This window comes from Puma concolor, chromosome D2, assembly GCF_028749965.1.
Source record: "Puma concolor isolate L17-30 chromosome D2, mPumCon1.1.hap2, whole genome shotgun sequence".
NCBI lineage: Eukaryota > Metazoa > Chordata > Mammalia > Carnivora > Felidae > Puma > Puma concolor.
The window spans coordinates 24688178-24704461 of NC_141677.1; the positions used below are offsets into that span (position 1 = coordinate 24688178).

General features: G+C 39.7%; 2 long non-coding RNA genes across 2 annotated transcripts; both read left to right on the forward strand.

The window, feature by feature from the left end:
* The first annotated feature begins 1484 nt into the window (after positions 1-1484).
* On the forward strand, positions 1485-9222 carry LOC147575948 (uncharacterized). Its single transcript, XR_015241982.1, has 3 exons — positions 1485-1575; positions 5559-5713; positions 8567-9222. It is a non-coding gene; the product is annotated as an uncharacterized LOC147575948 (long non-coding RNA).
* Positions 9223-13812: 4590 nt separating this feature from the next.
* On the forward strand, positions 13813-14602 carry LOC147575949 (uncharacterized). The gene is made up of 2 exons (XR_015241983.1): positions 13813-14069; positions 14157-14602. It is a non-coding gene; the product is annotated as an uncharacterized LOC147575949 (long non-coding RNA).
* Positions 14603-16284: the final 1682 nt, after the last annotated feature.

The window sequence follows — 16284 nt, forward strand, 5'->3', positions numbered from 1 at the left end:
GATGTAATATATACTATGGATACTATAGTTAATAATAATGTGTTGCATATTTAAAAGTTGCTAAGAGAGTAGATCTTAAAAGTTCTCATCAAATTAAAAATAGAACTACCCTATGACCCAGCAATTGCACTATTAAGTATTTATCCAAAGGATACAAAAATGCTGATTCAAAGGGACACATGCACCCCAATGTTTATAGCAGTGCTATCAACAATAGCCAAAGTATGGAAAGAGCCCAAATGTCCATTGACCGATGAATGGATAAAGAAGATTGCATATGTATGCAATGGAATATTACTCAGTGACCAAAAGGAATGAAATCTTGCCATTTGCAACAATGTGGATGGAACTAGAGAGTATTATGCTAAGTGAAATAAGTCAGAGAAAGACAAATATATGATTTCACTCATGTTGAATTTAAGAAGCACAAGAGATGGACATAGGGGAAGAGAAGGAAAAAGATAAAAACAGAGATAAAAGCCATAAGAAACTTCAATACAGAGAACAAACTGAGGGTTGCTGGAGGGAGGTGGGTGGAGGTATGGACTAAATGGGCATTAAGGAGGGCATTTGTTGGGATGAGCACCGAGTATTATATGTAAGTGATGAATTGCTGAGTTCTACTCCTGAAACCAATACTACACTACATGTTTACTAATTTGAATTTAAGTAAAAAAAAAAATAGATATAACTCACATATAAAAAAATTCTCATCACAAGAAAAAAATTGTGTTATTACACATGGTGATAAATATTAACTAGACATATTGTGGCAATCATTTTGCAATATATACAAATATCAAATTATTATGTTGTACACCTGAAAATATATAATGTTTATGTCAATTATACCACAATTAAGATAGAATAAAGTAAAATAAATTTGGGGGAAACCTTTTGGTTTGGTTGTGTATCCCAATCTTTTTGACTTTCAATATAATATCCTGAGCGCTTCTCCATGTCATTAAAAATTCTTCAAAGATCTTTTTAAAAAGAAAATAATGTTTAAGGCACCTGGGTGGCTCAGTTGGTTGAGTGTCTGACTCTTGATTTCTGCTCAGGTCATGATCCCAGGGTTGTGGGATCGAGCCCACATTGCGCTCCACACTGAGTGTGGGATGTGCTTAAGATTCTCTCTTTCTCTGCCCCTCTCCTGTGCTCTCTCTCTCCCTCTTAAATAATAATTTTAAAAGCATATAATGTTCTACAGCAAGGATGTATTGTAGTTTATTTTTAATGTTTCATTCATTGTCTGACATTTGACTTTATAACTAGCATGAACAGCTTCTCTAGCTACAGGTACAATACTCAGCTTCAATTTTTTTCTTCTTTGTTAAAACTGAGGTATAATTTATAGCACACTTAATCAATTGTAAGTGTACAGACTGGTGAATTTTTACATGTCTATGCACTTGAAACACAATGCAAATCAAGAGATGTAGAACGTTTCTGTCACCTAAAATTTCCCTTGAAGTTCTTTGCCAGTCATCTTCCCCCACCTGGAGGTAATCACCATTCTGACTCTTACTGTCATCGATTAGTTTTGCCTGCTGTCGAGTTTCATAGACTCAAAGGGTATGTACTAATTTGTCTTCTTTTATTCACGTAATTTTTTTATATACATCCATGTTGTTGCATGTCTCCATAGTTGCTTTTTTCCCATTGCTGATGTATTTCATCATGTGAAGATACCACACTGGATTTATTCATTCCCCTGTTGATGGACAGGAGTTGGTGGTCTCTAGGTTTGGGCTTTGATGAGTAAAAGCACTACATTCTTGTATATGACAGTTCGTGGGTATATTCATTCAGTTCTTCTGGGTATATACCTAAGAATGGAATTTATGGGTCACAGAGTAGGTGTATATTTAGTAATTGCTACTATACTGTTTTATAAAATGTTAACAATAATTTATATTCCCATAAGCAGTGTGTACAAGTTACAGTTGCTCCATATCCTCAACAACACTGGGTATTTCCAGTTTGTACAATTTTAGTCATTCTAATGGGTGCATTCTACTATTTTACTGTAGTTTTAGTTTTCATTTTTAAGATGAATAATACTGCACCGTACTTTTTCATATGCTTATTAGTCATTTGGATCCTCTTTTGTGAATTGCTTGTTGAAGTCTTTTACTAAGTTTTAATTGTCAATTGTTGGCCTTTGTAATATTTATTTGCAGGAAGTTTTAATATATTTTGGATTCAAATCCCTGCCTCTGATGAAGTTTTTCATAAACAGAAATTCTTAATTTTAATCAATTCCAACTTACTTTTTTATAATTAGTGCTTCTTGGTCCTATTATAAAAACTTTTATCTGTACCAAGATTATTAGCAGGGACACACATCACACATATTTTTTCTTCTTGAAAATTTCAGGTTTAGGTCTATATCCACTTTGCATTAATTTTTACACATGGTGTGACTAATAATTAAGGTCCTTTTTTTTTTTTTTTACAGATGTGGTTTCAGTATCACTTATTGAAAGGCTGACTGTTCTCAACTGAATTAAAGAAGAATGTTTTCCATAAATCAAATGACTGTATATGGAATAGGGCTATTTATGGCCTCTCTGTTCTGTTCTACCAATTCATTTGTCTATACTTGAGCCACTATCATGTTATCATAATTACTCTAACCTCATAGTGATATTCCAGGCAGTGAGAGGAGTAAGAGATCTGAGTTCAGTCATGTGACCAACGATTGGAGCTTGCATGCCTACATAATAAAACTTTGATAAAAACCCTAGACACTGAGGCTTGGGTGAGCTTCCCTGGTTGGCAATCATACATCAATATGATAGGTAGGTGATGTGTCCTAAGGACAAAGAAACTTCATGTGTCAGACCCTCCCAGACCTCACCTTACCCAATGCACCTCTTCATTTGGCTGGTCCTGAATTGTATCCTTTAAATCAAAGTAAAAAAAGTAAAGCACTTAGCTGAGTGTTGTGTGTCATTCTAGAAAGATATCAAACCTAGGGGGAGAGGGGAACCCTTGAATTTGTAGTCAATTGATTAGAAAGGTGTGTAGTTCCTTGCCACTGGTGTCTAAAGTGAGGGAGGTTTTCTGGAGAACTGAGGTTTTAATCTGTGAAGTCTGCACTAACTCTGGGTAGTCAACATACGAGTGTATAGCAGGCACATGCACATTAAAGATTGCTTTATATTTTAGAGAATTGGCTCCTTTGCAATTACACAATTTCCCTCTTATCCTTGTTCTGATGTTGGCTTTGTCTGAAATATAGCTAATACAAGTTTATTTTGATTCGTGTTAGCATAGTCTATCTTTATTGCTTAATTTTTAATCTATCTGTACCTGTGGGTTGCCTGTTGACAACATATAGTAGGGTGTTTTTTTCTTTGGGTGTTGTTAAACCCACTAACATTCAAACTGGTTATTGATACAGTCAGGTTAATATCTACTGTACTTGTAACTTTTCTATTCATTGCCCTTCTCTTTATTTATTTGTCTTCCACTCTTTTCTTGCCTTCTCTTATTTTAATTTAGCATTTTATATGATTCCATTTTCTCTCCTGTCCTAACATATAGATTATACTTCTTTTTAACTATTTTTTTTTCGTGGTTGCCCTACAGTTAGAAACATAGATTTTCACTGAAGACAAGTCCACTTTCAAATATCACCATACTGTTTCATGGGTAGAATAAGTACCTTAAGACATCATATTCCAAGTTATGTCCTCCTGTCCCTTTTAATATTGTGATCATTTATTTCAGCTATCCATAAACTATAATTTCCAAATACAAGGTTGTTATCATTTTGAACAAGCTGTTATCTGTGAGATAAATTAAGAATATGAAAAAATATTTTATTTTACCTTCATTTATTCCTTTTCTAATGTTCTTCTTTTCTTTATGAAGGTCTGATTTTCTCACCTATATCATTATCTTTCTCTCTGAAGAACTTTTAACATTTCTTGCAAGGCAGGTCTACTGGCAACAAATTTCCTCAAATTTTGTCTGAGAAAGTCTTTATTTTGTTCTCCACTTTTGAATAATAATTTCACTGGTTGATAATTGCTAGGCTGGTGATTCTTTTTTTTTTTTTTAACAGTTAAAATATTTTACTCCACTCTCTTCTTACTTGCATGGTTTCTGAAAAGAAGTCTGTTGTAATTCTCATCCTTATTCTTCTGTTGCTAAGTTGCTTTTTCTTCTCAGGCCCTTTCAAGATTTTCTCTTGAACTTTGATTTTCTGCAGTTTAAATATAATATACTGGTGTAATATTTTTTGGTATTTACCCTACTTAGTGTTCCCTGAGCTTTCTGGATCTGTGGTTTGGTGACTGTCATTAATTTGGAATGTTCTCAGCCATTATTACCATTCAAATAGTTCTTCTGTCCTTTTCTCTCATTTTTATCCTTCTAATATTCCCATTACATGCATGTTATACCTTTTTCAAAAGTTCCATAGTTCTTACATTCTGTTCCATATTTTTTTTCTCCTTGCATTTCGGTTTTTGAAGTTTGTATTGACATATCTTCAAGCTCATTGATTTTTTCCCTTGGCTATGTCCAGTCTGCTGATAACCCCATCAAAGGCATTTTTCCTTTATTTTACAGAGTTTTTGATTCCCAGAATTTCCCTTTGCTTCTTAAAACTTCAGTATCTCTCTTTACATTGCCCATCTGTTCTTGCATATTGTCCACTTTTCCACTGAAGACCTTAACATATCAATCATAGTTATTTTAATTCCCAAATCTCTGCCACGTCTGTGTCTGGTTCTGATGCTTACTTTATTACTTCCGACTGTGAGGGGTTTTTTTTTTCTTTTGCCTTTTGGCTCACCTTGTAATTTTTTGCTGAAAACCAGACATGATGTATTGGGCAAAAAGAACTCAATTAGATAGGCCTTTAGTGTGAAGTTTTATGTTTATCTGGCTAGGAGTTAGGTGGTGTTTATTGTTTGCTGTAGCTGTGGTGTCAGAGACCAAAATATCTTTTAGTGTCCTTGTTTTTGTCTCCCTTGTTATTTTGGGTTTTCCTAGACATTTTAAATAGTGTCTGAGGCCTGCAGTTCTTTCAGCTGTAATCCTCTATTATTATACAGGAGCTGGATTGATGTGGTAATAAGGTGTAGGGGGAGGGGAACTTATCTATAGTCCTATAATTAGATTTCAGGTTTTTAGTAAACCTGAGTTGGGTATTTTCCCTTTCCCCAGGGTGGTTAGTCTTCAGTAAAACCACAGTAAATTAGACACTATAAGTTAGTTTCCTTTGGCGGCAGGTCTTGTTAAGGGGAAGAGTGAACTCTGGGTGTGTTTTAAAATGGTTATTTTCCCCTCCCCCTGCTGGAAGCATGAGGGGATTTTCTCCAGTCTTCACAGTGAGAACCTGGTAGAACTCATGGAGACAAAACTCACAAATGTAGGGGGCCCCCCTAAAACTGGACCCTCTCAGAGTTTCAACCTCTCATGCTTATTACACTGAACCTTCAGCAACTTGCCAATTATAGTTTAGAAAATTCCTACCAATACTGGCAGTAGTGAAGGGTTTCTGCTCCATGTAAGCTCTGGTTCTCTATCGGTCTCTCCAGTTTTCAGGGCAACAGTTTCCCCCATGACCCAATTCTCTGTTGGATCTAAGAAGAGTTGTTGATTTTCAGTTGGTTCAGCTTTTTTCTTGTCATGAAGACATGAGTGAAGACTTCAAGCCCTTTACTTGTTGGACCAGAAATCAGAAGTCCACCAGGTATGTTTTTGAAAGTTAAATTAACATATTGAGCCACCATATGTTCATATCAGCAGGAAGAGTATGTCTTTATCTTGGAAACTCCTGGGTGGATGGTCCAAGAATACCAGCACTTAGTCTAGTTAGTGGACCTTTCAGATATTCTACAGAGAGAAATTGCAGAATATGACCAGTCCACTAGCAAATTTCCCTTTTTATCCCATGCCATTGCAATGACTATGTTACCACTGAAAAGATGTGGCTCTCCCATCCCAATGCTGCCTACAGATCCTATAATGTTACTTGCAGCTGAGACTATAGTACTTTTTTGAGGGTGACCTTAGTCTATCTCAATGTTATGCATGTGTACATGTACTCTACTTTTGGACTCCTGAGGTTATAATAGCCGCCCTTACACATTCAGCCAATGTCCCAAAGTGAACCCACTATACCAGGGTAGATAATTTAATAGGGGCATCTACAAACTTATACTATCTTGTTGTCATGGTGAATTCCCTCTCACTTGAACTTTCTTTCCTATTAAGTAGGACTCATTCAGATCTGATAAGCTGAAATGGAGTCTCAGTTTATCAGATCTTCAAAAGGGAAGAGTTCAGGTCTAGATCCATCTGATTCACCCACTTGCTATCCAGAGACTAGTTCTGTACTCCAAGAGGTATAGAAAGAGGTATAGTTAAGACGCCTGTGGATCTTCAGAGGAATATCCTGAGGGTGGAACTGTGTGGTTTGCATTTGCTTAGAGCTAGAAATGTCTGGGAATTTATATCTAGCTTCCTCCCCCTATTGCCCTTCACTAAGGTTCTGCCCTGCCCTTCACCTCAGGTTGGAGGTGAAGTGAAATTTACACTCCAAGTTTCCTCCGTGGGATGAGGGTGAAGCTAATTCATATCCTTGCTTGGTTTCCTTCCTTTCCTTGTCCTGCTTCCTCCCCATCCTTACCCATTCCCTTTGGAAGCATTTCCCTAATCAACCACTTCCTCATGGCTCTCATCTTGGAGTCTGATCCTGGAGAACTCAACTTAAGACATCATCCAAAGGGCTCAAGATGGTGAATGCCTTTTGGTCTTAAATTTTCACAGCCAAAAGGGTTGATCTACTCCAAAACGATCTGTTTCCTCCAAGTGAAGTACCTGACACTATTTAAATAGCAGTTGCTCATACAAATAAAGGAACTTTTCTATTCCTGCCCAACCAAATTATTTGCTATTGCTTGTTTCCAATCTTTTTACTTAATATTTTTCTTGTGACTAGCCCTTAGAGGCCCACAAAGATCAGGGCCCATGGTAGCCAAATAATTCATTTGATTGACCACCATATTCAAAGAAGTTTGCTTGAGTATTTACTCTGAAATCAGTTTAGACTTTCTGACTCCTCCTTTTTCCAGCTTCTCTTCTTCTCTTTTAGTGACTTCATTCAGGCAAAAATGCCACCCACATCTCCCCCCACTTGCCCAGTCAAAACCTATTTATGAGAAATGATTAAACCAGTCTGTGGCTGAAATTCACAGGCTACTTTTATTCTCTTAGTACAGGATGGGGAGAGGAGATTCAGAGTATTTAAAATATACTCTTTCCTTGCACACTAAAAAGCTTTGGATATTATTCAAAATATTCCAGGGACCAGACAATAAGTATGAGGAGAAATTTAGAGGATGAGGCCCTTGAACATACCTCCTTGCATCTGTCCCTGGTGAGTGAAAGTTGGTTGTAGGCAATTTCTTACTTAGAGTTTGTAAGTTAATCACAGCAGAAAGATGAGTAGTTCTTACTGGATGGACTTCCCTCTGCCTCCATCTCTGTACCTCACCTGGTGCTGGTAAGAGCTCAGGAACAGGTAACTTTGGCTCCAACCCAGCCATACTGGTGGCCAGGGATAGTCTATACTGTGTGGTGGGCAGCCTTTGGGTTCAGGAGAAGACAGACCTGGCTCTGATCCTGGCTTTGCACTTGCCAGCTCTGTGACCTTAAGAAAGTCACTCAACCTCCCTATGGCTCCATTCCCCTGGATATAAAATGAAGATAATAATACTGACCCTCACGAGCTGTTATAAAGCATCAATCTAACATGTACAGTGGTCAATACCAAATAAATACCAGAGAAATATTAATCCCTCCAATCCTTCTATAATTAAAGCTTCAGTAAATTATGTTGAGTTTATCTGAGTCATTTTTCTGCTTCCTTGGTTCAGACACTGCCCACCCCAATTAATTCCCAAAATTAATGTTCCAGAACATCAAAATTAGAAGGCACTTTCCCATCACTTTGTTCAACCCATCCATTTTGCAGGTGATGAAACTGAGGCCTGGAGGGTTCAGGGCCTTGTTTAAAAGCCTGCTGTTTCTTTTCTATTGCTCTTTGCCCTACACCTTATTAATTATCACCCTTTTGAAGTCTGTGTTTACAAATCCTGGCTAATGTTTAGTTGTTTGCATCTCCAGTATTATTTTGTGAGGTATTGCCTCATGAAGTTATTTTAGGTCTTTTGCAATGGTTTCCCAAAAAAGTAATGCTATGGATGCCTCACAGCTCTCCAGAAGTGCCAGGCTGATTTCATGAACCCTAGCCATGGCACCCAGATACTTCATTCCTGAGAGAGGGCTGTTCTCTCTGGATAAATTTGTCCTCTGGAAGAAAGACACTTCTTCCTTGGCCTTGGTGGTAAACCTGGAGGGGAACAGTTCAGTCAGCTTCCTGGCCTTTCATGGGTGGCTTTGCCGAGACAGTTGTGCTCTGGAGGCAAGAGGGGGCAACCCTCCTTCTGTCCCCACACCAGTGTCATTGGGAGATCCAGGGATTCAGAGGACTAGCTGTAGGGCCAGAAGCCTCAAGCAGCCTCAACAACTTCCTTTGCAGCCTTCCTACCCTTTCCTGTAGAGTGGCTCCAGTAGTGCCTTCATGAGCATGAAAGTGATGAGAACAGCCCAGTCGGAACACAGTCAGAAAGGCATCTTCCAAAAGTATTGTCTTCATAGTGGGCAATGCAGTAAGTTCTACCAGAAAGAACAGGAGAGACGTGACTGAAACACCTTCGGAGCCTTTTCAGGTCACAGCACCCCTCTACAATGTCACTTTCATTCTCCGGTTTCTTGGGAGATTTCAAATTCTGAATGTTGACAGGTAGGTAAGGAGACGCATCAGAATCTGGCTGGGTGAGTGTGTGCAGGGAGGACAGGGAACAAGTTTGTGAAAGTTCCCAAGGAGGTTGCCCCCTAGGGTTGCCAGATTTAACAAACAGAAGTGCAAGGCACCCAGTTAAATGGAACTTTCAGAAAAACAATGAATACTTCTTAGCATACGTGTGTCCTATGTGATATTGGGTTCATACTTCTACTAAAAAAAAAAATGTGTTTGTCTGAAATGCAAATCTAACTGGGCACCATGTATTTGGCAACTCTCCCATTCTTTCCACATTCAAACAGAAAAGTGACATTTTCAAACACCATTTTTAAAAAGCATACACTCACTGTTAAAAAATGCAGAGAAATACAAAAAATCAAATTAAAACCAGTCATAATTTTACCACCCAGATTTATTAACCCATGACAACATGCTAACATTTTGGTCTATTCCATATGTACATCTGTATGTGTGATTTATTGTCAGTCATATATTTATAAAATTTAGATTATACCAAAATCCAAATATTAGGTTTTTATTATGCTTTTTCCATATAACATTGCATGTATGTGTATATATGTGTGTATGCATATAAAATACTTTATTTCAAATATCACTAGATATATCTATCTATATCTATATCTATATCTATCTATCTCTCTCTCTATATATATATACTATATATTTTCCTGTCTTTAAATATTCTCCATTAGCAGGCCTTTTAATGGCTGAAAAGTGCTCATGTTAATTCCCATTATACAGAGAATTTAGAACAGAGCTTCTCAGACCCTTCTATTTTACAAACAGTAGTTAGCCATCAGATGCTTGATATGCAACAGTCTGAACCATGCCAGACCCATAGGAAGGATTCCAGAAATGCTTACTGATTAAGTGAATAAATAAATAAATGAACTCCTTCGACCCCAGGAGCACCCTAGCCCAAACACAACACCCACATTGCCATTGCACAGGTTCCTGCTGAATGGAAAAGGAGGTGCTTGAACTTTAGAGCAAGTAGTCGACAACTCAAGACTCAGCATTCTGGTCTCTGGTGTCGAGCACTGGCAAAGTCCTCATTTTTCTTCAAATTTTACAGCAAGTATCCTTTTAGTAGGTCCCATTGTAGGTACTGTGGATACAGAAATGAATGTGATAAGAGAATTACATTCCTGTGAAATTGTATTTGTGTGTAGGTGGTGATGGGGAGACAGACAATAAAAGAGTAAATAAATAAACATAATAATTTCATAAAGTGATGAATGAGAACTAAAACTATTATAGCCACACAGCTTATGTTCACGGTAATGTGATTAAACGATTTGGTACTCAGCATTAACAGGACTGCAATATTCTGCAAAAGCTGACCCCCAAAAGATGAGGCTGCAAACAATGTTCCTGTGTGTGTTAGGAACTTGCTGAAAACCCATTTATCTGAACAGCAGACTCTCACTAGCCCTCATCAGGGTAGTCGTCCCCTTCTCTGAACAACCCAACTAGGCTGAATATTCTTCAAGTCCTCTCCAAAGCCCACACTTCACTGTGTTGATCAGTCCTAGACTATTAGACTATTATATCATGTGCTTTGCACAGTTCCAATCAGGACTCCACATTTAAAGACCCACCTTAAACTAGACCCTCAAAACCCTATCAATATTCCACCCTTGACCTCTTCCTTCTAAGAAGCTTCTATGATTCCATCAAAGTAACGGTATCTCTTACTGCACTAAGCAATAAATTTGGCTTTGTGCAATCAGCAGCCTATTTCAGTGGTCTGTGTAGGAACCGGCAGTCAACATGAGTGGTATGAAGGAGAGAAAGCAGGGCCATTCAATCCATAGTGATGGAGGTGGGGCTGGCAGTGGTGCTACTTTCATTGGAATAAAAAGCCTCTCAAATGGTAACATGTGAGCTGAGACTTGAAAGAAGAGAAGGATCTGGCCTTACTATATCCTGGAGGCAAACCTTCCGAGCACTGGGAATAGTAACAGGAGGAGGGTTGTCAGCAGAGCAAGGAGGTCAGAAGGTTGAGGGCATAGATGGATACCAGACAAAGAAGTTCATTACAGGCCAATGCAAGGGATTTGGAATATACACTAAGCGTGATGTTAAAAACTGGAGGATTTAATCAGGAAAGCGACATTCCTGCATCCATCCATCTGGTCAGTGAATGTTCCTTGAGATCCTTCTCTAGGCCCGTGTTCGTGGCTACAAACTGCTCTGGAGATTAAGCATCCTGGAGAAAAGAGACACAAACAGCCAGCACTCCGAAAACCAATTCCCACACATTGGAGGAAGTGTGGGAAGGAACCGGTGACCCAGAAGCCACAGAACCAGAGGAGGTGGACCTCCTTTGTCATGGTTTTGGCTCTCACATCCTCAGGGTTCCACATAAGCGTGGTTTGCCTGGTGGAAGCTTCCAGCCTCTGAGGAGCACAAGGCACTACACTAAACCCAGGCCTTGGACTCCCCAGGGGCAGCCGGGTGGGTTACTTTAATCTACATGTCTCAGGACCAAGCACAGTACCTGGCATCGAGTAAGCGCTCAATAAATGTTGGAACTGAGGATCTGCTTTCTAGGTGTCTATACTCCACTCAATTCAAAAGCTGTTTTGAATTTCGTACAGGGCTACATATATTATTGAAACATGAGGTGCCCACGGGTGGCTCACCGGGTTAAGCACCCGACTCTTGATTTCAGTTCAGGTTATGATCTCACAGTTTGTGAGTTCGAGCCCCGTGTCAGGCTCTGTCTACACTGATGGCACGGAGCCTTCTTGGGATTCTCTGTCTCCGTCTCTCTGCCCCTCCCCAACTCCTGCTTTTTTTTCTCTCTCTCAAAATAAAGAAACTTAAGAAAAAAAAACGTGAAAAAAATGAGGAAGTCAGAGGAAAAGAATGTGAAGGTAAGGAAAATAAAATAAAATAAGGGTTAGAGTAAATGGTTAACACCCCTAATGAGTAGCTTTGAATAGAGGTGAATTACAAAGTCTTCTGGGCAGCCAATGAAAAGTGCACAAAGTTCAGCTGTAGATTCACAGAAACAGAATTAGAACAATAACAAGAAGCCAGGGCCTGAGGAAAGGCCCAGCTCTTTCTAGCACTGGGGCAAAGAAATTTTTTAATGAATCTTCATAAAGCGATTTTCTGTGAGATAGTAGATAACACGCCCCTAAGACAACACAGTTGTGAGTTTCAAATAGCTGTTTCTTGAAACACCCCCCCCCCGCCCCCCCAGGAGCATTATCTAGGCATATCTGAACAAAACTCCATCAAGGAGACCGGGTCATGGAGGAATTTTGATCCACGGTGTGCTGATGAGGACACTTTAGAACAGTAGAGGGATGGGAGAGGTTGGGGAGCAAGGGAACATAGAGCTGGGCAGGACCCCACAGTGCTCGAGCTTGGTGGAGCCGGGCACGTGCATACATCCTGCACACCTCTGGAAAGAGTAACTCAGAATGCAGGGGACACTGTCCCCTCACGCCCTCCATGGAGCAACCGTCTACCCTCCTAGAACAAAATGAGGGGGAGAGAAGCCTCCAGAGAGGAGGGATTTGTGATGAGGGGGGAATCTTCATGAAGTGTTATAGTAAACACCTCATATTTCAACTCTGTGAAGAAAGCATCTCCCGGCAGACAAGCTCACAATATGTGTTCAGTTTGTGGTGGGGTCAGCCAGGGCCCGCTGGCGGCTCCACCAGGGTCCCCCATTTCCTGGGCCATAAAAACATGCTCCTGACTGATGGCTGACATACGAGGTGACAGACAAGGAAATGGTTTCCCTTGGCTGCGTGTGTGTGCCCCAATTTACAGCTGCCCCGGAATTAGCAAGGGCGGATGCTTCCACGGCTGTTAGGTTAAGTATAAACTTCCAGTCGTTTCTTCATGGGGGAGGACACTTGATTTGGAAAAGAAAAATCATGGCGAAATTAAACAGGAAAATAATGTCTCTTTTTAAAATGGTATTCTTGAATGATTGTAAACACGGTTTAAATTGGCTGGATTTTCTACCCAGATCTGTGTGTGCAGACATAACCAGGGCTACGCTCTGATGATATCAAGCCCTTGAGGGGAGAGCTTTATCTTTTTCCCAAGTGCATATTGTCTTGTTGGATCTTGACATTGCTTGTAGATGGGAAAATAGAGGCTTGGTGAAGGTTAAGGGACTTCTCCAAGGCCACACAAGGTGGCCCTTAAATCCTGTCTCCTGCCTTTCAGGTGAGAGCTAGGAGATGATGTTATGGGGGCACCTGGCCCTGTGCCTGACACTAGTAGTGGGTGCCCCATAAACATTCATTTCCCCACCTCTTACTATTTTTCTTCCCCACTTTTCTATTAAAGAGATGCTCTTCGATTGAAGGCTAAGTCTTACCTATGATTTCCACTTGGCCCATATATCTGCTTTTCCATGAGTCCCAAGTGCAAGTGCTCTAAACACGTGTGCTTCATGAAATGCCTCAGAAAGCAGTGAGGGGTGTGGAAGGCCCGTCAAGTCTCAAATCTACAAGGTTGCCATTAAAATCCCTTCCTGGCCCTCTGACCCAGTCCTGTCGCTAACTTTGTGACCCCAGCCCTGTCACTGTGTCTCTCTTTTCCATACAACATTACAAGGGTTTTGTGAAATGCTCACATCTGACCTATCTGATGCCACAGGCTACACACTCTGGTGAGGAATATGAGGCAAGAAAGACATCCATAAATTCTCAGACAACAAGGTCAAGAAAATAAATTCTTTGGGTGAGAATAAGGGGGTGGTGGAATTTATCAGCATGGTTATTGTGCTGGATTTATACTGAGTTTAGCTTAGATAGGAAGGTCAAAAACCATTCACTGTTTGGGATACCCTATGTGATCAGGCTCTTTCATTAGGCATATTTCAGGCTTAGGAATACATTTTTAACTTCATATTATGTACATATTTGTTTTAAGTGCTATTGTAGTCAGCGGGGGTGGGGGGGGATAGATGGTGGTGTAGGGCAAAGACACAGTTCCAACAAATGAGGGCCCTGAAGAGCTTTTTCTCTAGACAGACATCTCTTGAAGGTCTGCCTGTTGAATAAACAGACCTAGCTCAGGGAGGGTTTTCTGGTGCTACAAAAGACTGCGGAAGAAATATATCTATGGCGATTTTTTTAATAGCATAAGAACAAAAATACCTGTAGTGGTCTCAAGGTGAAAAGGAAATTGATCAAGTGTAGGAAAAAGACTAAGCTCCTTTCAAAGGATTTCAGCATCAAAGGTTGGTACAAAGAAGTTTCCACCTTCTAGTAACCAGAACACTTTATTAGCCAGATTGGGCCATTCCTTGACATTTGTCTATTTGCAGACTTTGATCCCTGAGACAACTTCTAGCTGGCAAATTCTCCAAATATGATTACCTCCAATATATGAGCTCATTTCTCTGTACTTACTCCCAAATGGTGAACATCGATTTGCGACATTAATGAAGTAAGTACCCAACTATCCTTGTTCATGAGCTATTACCTCAGTATTGATTGTAGTCTTAATTGACAATTACTTGAGTGGGCTGGGCTATACTGAGCTTTTATTAATTTTCCATGGTGATACTCATTACTAAACTTCATTGCAATTGTGTAACAATGTACACTCCCCCCTGTAGCTCACTGAACTGGAAAATTCCACTGGCCATTTCCCAAACCTCTTTATCCTGGAAAATAAAGAATTTTGCTATTGCTAAATTTTATATCAGGATTCTAGACCTCGATTCTGCGGGGAGAGAATTGGCTGTGAAAATAAATAGAATTTGCTAAATTATTTTTTCTTCACTGTTATTTCAGAGAACATGTTGTATCCACAGACTTTATTCTATCCCTTGCTTCCTAGAGGGACAATGAACTCCATGCTACTGTAAAATTATATTCATTCTTCTTTCTCCCTTTTCTTTTTTTTTTTTTTTTTAAATTAAGGGTGTGGAGAAGGCAGCAAGGTAGAGGAGATTTTGTGGTTTTAGGGAAGAGGGGTTTGGGTTTCTAGGGGTGGTAAATCACAGGAAGGTATATAAAGAAGGGAAACTAATGGTACATAAGGTTATTTAATAAGGTTTATTTATGCAGACCCATCTCAATGCCATCTCTGTCTCCAGTGATAAGGGCTGTGCTCTCCTTCCTGGGATGGGAGGAGGAAGCAGAAAACCATCAGGAAGAAAAATTTATGCTCTGTTCTTAGGCAGATCAGTGGAGTGCAGAGAGCCCCCCTTGTGTCTGCCATCTCTCCATAGCCTTCAGCTTAAAATAATCCTTATTCCCAAGCGGCGTATTAGGTGGGAGGTGTGGGGGGGCGATATTCTGATTCCCTTTAAAGGTAATTCAGAAATGTGACTTCTGATATCTGATTGAGCAGAGCAATGGTTTTAATGTGACATAAATTGATTAGAGTTGGAATTCACTTCATTATGAGCTAATGAATGGAGACATTCTTGTAGTTTTCTGGGAGAGTCAGTGCTGCAACAGAGAGGTTTGTCCGTAAAGGAACTGATGGATATTTGGTGTAGCTGTTCTAGAAACATAACCAGTGAATATCCACAAAATTTTCCGGAAAAATATTGATTGGCATTCAACAAATTCAACTCTCAATTAATCGGACAAGTGCAGATTTTGTTTGTTTTGTTTTGTTGACCATTATCCACTCATGAGAAGTCAATGATAAGAAAACTAGCTCCTGTTGGAAAGGATGTTTTGAAAGAGAAAAATTAACATAGATAGTTTACTTTGAGCACAATCATCTTTGCCTTGTATGAAAGGCTATGTAATGTAGTGGAAAATGCCCTCCACTAGGAATCAAAATTCTTATGGTTTCATGCTTCTGGACCTCATTATAATATGGCCTGTATAACCTCTGAGGCACTTTCTGTGCTCTTAAATGCCACAAACTTGATCTTGAGACATTGAGTTCTGGGAAGGTAAAATAATGGAAAGAGTACTGTACTGGAAGGCCAGAACATTGCTTTGAGCTGTTGTTTCCCCAGCCAGCTGCGTGACCTTGGAGAAGTCACTTCAGCTTCCTGTGCCTCACTTTTTTCCTCTGTACCATAGGGTGCTAGTGACCCAGGTCACATTCCTCTTTTCAGGTCCTTCAGTTCAACATGGTAAGCAATGGCTCCTGTTGTAGTTACTTGTTTTGGGGGGGGGGTTGTTTTTGTTTTAAGTTTATTTATTTTCAGAGAGAGAGAAGGGAGGGTTAGGGGCAGAGAGAGAGGCAGAGAAAGAATCCCAAGCAGGCTTTGTGCTGTCAACAGAGCCTGATGCAAGACTCAATTTCACATTGAGATCATGACCTGAGCTGAAATCAAGAGTTGAACACTTAACCAACTGAGCCATCCAGGTGCCCCATATTGTGGTTAGTTCTGTGCATTGACTTGGTGAGGCTATAGTGCCCAATGATTTAATCAAATGCAAATCCAGGTTTCATTGTGAAGATTATTTTGTGGATGTAGT